This window comes from Sinocyclocheilus rhinocerous, unplaced genomic scaffold (genome assembly GCF_001515625.1).
Source record: "Sinocyclocheilus rhinocerous isolate Xijiao unplaced genomic scaffold, SAMN03320098_v1.1 scaffold2584, whole genome shotgun sequence".
Taxonomy (NCBI): domain Eukaryota; kingdom Metazoa; phylum Chordata; class Actinopteri; order Cypriniformes; family Cyprinidae; genus Sinocyclocheilus; species Sinocyclocheilus rhinocerous.
In genome coordinates, this window is record NW_015652145.1 from 711,817 (window position 1) to 716,071 (window position 4,255).

General features: G+C 37.4%; 1 protein-coding gene across 1 annotated transcript in view; it reads right to left on the reverse strand.

Moving 5' to 3' along the window:
* LOC107713732 (diacylglycerol kinase eta-like) overlaps positions 1-4,255 on the reverse strand; it is an 89,566-nt gene that overhangs the window by 64,034 nt on the left and 21,277 nt on the right. The window lies entirely within an intron of this gene.

A 4,255-nucleotide genomic window follows, 5' to 3' on the forward strand; every position in this document is an offset into this window, starting at 1 on the left:
AGAATTCTAGAGAATGCTGATTACAAAATATATTTTATTCAGTACTGAAAAGTGTAGATAAAAAGTCTAATTAAACCTAGTCTCACATAGCCAGACCTTCAGACTGATGGCAGAAGAACCATGGCCGCTTTAAATGGGCAAGGACCGCCCAAGCCATATGATTGACAGGTAAAGCAACCAATCACGCTTCGCACTGTGTTGCGTCATGTTTAGGGGCGTGGAAATGTCCCCACAATAAGAAGCCATTGTGGAAAACTCTTGGCCGTATTTTAAAGGGTCGCAAACTTTAAATATTTCACATACTTTTGAAAATCCAGCATCCTGATAAGAGCTCACTCTACAAATCCTGTAGAATTCAACCAATCAGAAGGCGACTTCAAAACTCCTGAAGTGTTTCCAATTTTGTGTGTCACATGCATCAGACGTTCAGCCAACGGTCTGAGACTGAGACTAAATTAAACCAGAGTACTTTGCTAAATATTTGTCTTTATGTACTTTTTGTGCTTATCATAGTGATACTATCAGGTAGGTTAGCAACATGTTAGCACCAAACTATTTAAAACAACTGTAAAGACCAAATTGCACCAAAACCTATTAAATAAGATTTAATAACCATTCTAATTCTTTGAGAATAGAGACATCCACATCACAACTGTAACGATAACGACAGAGGAACAATATTGTTGGATTCACTTTCAGAATGGGTTTTTTTCCTTTTCCAGCTGATGAAACAAAAAAGCTGCTTAGTTTAAAATAGGGTTGTGACGGTGAGGAAATTTTCCCACTGGTTAATCGACGTGTGACAACACCGGTAATACCGGTATCACCGTGGGGGCGGTGGCATTCCCTCTTTTTCTCGCTTTCCTTAGCTTTTAAATAGCTTGTAAAAGCGGCATGCGCATTTTACTTTCACTTTCAAATAGCGGCAATTCGGCGTAAAGCAATTGTTCGTTTAATGTGGAACCAATGAAATAAGAAACGAATGTTTAAAAAAACTTCCAAAATCACCTTAGATAAACGGCAAAAGTCAACAGGCTTTTCAAAATCCAAAATATTGCCAAACAGTCGCTTTTGCATTTCGTTTCGAAAATAATCAGTCTTGTCTGTCTCACCCCACTCTTCTTGTCAGTCAGCTCGACTCACTCTCCTCACTGGATAAATGAAATCTGAAATCTGATCTGTGATGCGACTGTCGTTTGGCACGCTGCATTGAGCATCCGCATTCAGTTTTTAATTGCAGTGTCTGTTCTTTTACGGAATTAATTGATTTTTATTACTACAAAAAAATCTAAACGGCGGTGGGGGTCGGTGCTGCGGTGGGCAAGTGACGTAACCGGTGTTGCGGCTTAATACCGGTATCACCGTCAACACCGTCTATCGCGGCAAGCCTAGTTTAAAAGTGACTTCTGTGTGAGCTGTGATTTATGCCTTGCTACACTCTTGACAATAGACAATGGATATTTGGAGATTTGCCCACAAAATTTCCTCAAAGACTGCTCCAAAAGGTAGGCATGATTATGCAATCTTAGAACATAGCAATAAAAATAGTTCAATCAAAAAACTAAAAATGTATCAATTTTTGGAAATTTGTGAGTATCTGACCCAATATTTGTCTGTACTGTGTTAGTGTAATAACATGCTAACACCAAACACTGTTGAAATCAATTGCACATTTCTGCTTGGCGCTTCATGAGAGGAGTGCTATTTGGATGAGTATGTTTCTGGCCTTATAATTCAATAAAAACCAAAACATAGCACTAAAAATAGTTCAACTTAATTAAACTATGCCAATATTTAGGTATTCGGGACTACCTGACCCAATACTTGTGTGCTATATGTGCCAAAACACTGTTTAAATCAGTTATCAATCCCACTATTATAGGTTTCTCCTTTGTGCATCATGTGAGGAGTGCTATTTGTATCAACACAGAGTTGTTGCCTTTGTAGAGTATTCTATATTGGTCACTTAAAAAGTTAAATGTTTGTGTAGACAGCAAGGCAGCTCAGGTTTGGGAAAATGAATTATGTGGTTTGAAGTGTAAAAGCAGAGTGAACATTTCATTGACACTGACAAATCAAAAGCACGTTCCTCTGTCAAATGGGAAAGTTTTCTCCTTTTTTTGTCATTTCCTGTGGATATATTCGTACCAGAGCTGACTGAGCGACATGAAACAGACAGGGCAATAAAATAATCCTCTGTCCAACCAGCAAGTCAAGTAAGCTAAATTATAACCTTAAATATGAGCTGTTTCTACATACACACCATCTAATTATATCCCAGCTATGTAAACAATGTTATAATGTACCATACAAAGAAGGGGCATGTGCGACTTAACATAAGTGTAAAGGAAGCAGAATTTGAAACTTGATATCAGCTCTGGACGTCCACAGGGACATGTGCACAGTGTGGGTCTGCCCTGCCAGAGGAAGGAACAGGAAGCCTTGCCAAGATCAAGTGCGCTTCAACACCAATTTCATGCTTGGGAGGGAAAAGACAAGGCAAAAGGCACACAAGAAAGGAAGCACATAACTCAAAGGATCCTGTCCTGCAGAGTGCCACCGTCCCCTTGGCAAGCATGAACTCACGGAAGCTATGAAAGCAAAGGCACAAGATCTCGAATCCGAGATCTACACTCTTTAAAATAAAGGTACTTTATTGGCATCTAATGCTCCATGAAGAAACTTTAACATCCATTAAACCTTTCCACAGCACAAAATGTTCTTTACACTCCTAAATATAAAGAATCCAAAAGGGGGTTTTCACAATGATGCCATAGAAAAACTATTTTGGGTTACCCTAAGAACTTTTCAGTGAACAGAATCAAGTGTCAAGTATGTTTTTTTTTAATATAAAGAATCCTTTTCTACTATAAAGAACCTTTTGTGAAGTGGAAAGTTTTCATGGATATTAACTCTTTCCCTGCCATTGATGGAATTTTCCAGCAATCCATGTTTTCATTGTTGTACAGTAGGGGGAGCTATTATACATTGTCTGAAATAGTACAGAATCTGCGGATCCAAAAACTAGCGAAGAAGCAGAAACAAGTGATCAAAGCATTGCTCACGCACATGTAAGCTAAAGCGGTCATCAAACATTCAACAGCATGTAAATCAAAACTGCCTAACGTTAGCAAATGAAATGTCAAACCAACAAAGTGGAATAAGACTGTGCAAGCTTTGGGGGTGTTGATGGACATGATCTTGTCCATCTGTGTCATCGTTCTGAATCCGTTCCAGATGTAGTATTTGACAAAAATGGGATTTTCTCAGCTTTTTGTTTGAAATGTTGCTTTTTTTAAACTTACAATCAAAAAATATATATAACAATAATAATAATAATGCACAAAGTTAGAATAAAACTGTTTGTTTTTGACATATTGTATGTTCAGATATTCATTCAACAAAATATTCTGCGGGCCATGAATGTTAAGAGTGAGAAAATTATAAAAAATGCTGGTTCTGGCTGACAACTTTTTTTAAAAACGTTGGCGGTGAAAGAGTTAAAGGTTCTTCATAGAACCATAAATGCCAATAAAGAACCTTTATTTGGAGAAAAGGTTCTTTAGCTCATAAAATGCTCTTCACACATGGAAAAAATGGTTCTTTTAAGGACTGTACTTTAGGGATGTCAAAAAAAATTTGAATTTCGAATATTCGTCGAATTTAAAATAAAATCCACATTCGAATGAAAAACCGTTGCATTCTAATTTTAGGTGTGCGTTAAGGAGGCAGCCTTATCAGTAGCGCACGAGATTCGATGACGACATAAGTGTCATTGCATTATAATGTTTTTGTTATCCTGTCCAGTTGAAGCCACTAGATGCGGTGCTGATGCGTTGTTAATGACAAATATTGCGGGAAAAGAGAACATCAATGCGGGGAAGATCTTGTTTACGTCAAAACTGAAACCAAGCCGTTCTCACAGAACGCATATTTCGTGCATTTTCTAGAGGGACATCTATCACCGTTGCACTCGCGTCTCGCACAAAAGAGCAGCATGTTTAGAAAGCCATGTAAAATTAATGCAAGTTCAACATTTTGAAAAAAACATATCTCGAGACTTATGGCGGTTTTTTTTCCCCATCCCACTGCAACTCATGTTTTTAAATGAAAAATGTACGCTGTGTGATTGGCTTTCGGCCCTTTGTATTAAACTATGAATACATACATGATGCTGTTTTGTTTATAGTTGTTTAAGCAACTTAATTAATTATAATTGGTTTATAAACATTATTTTAAACATTATGCACTTTTT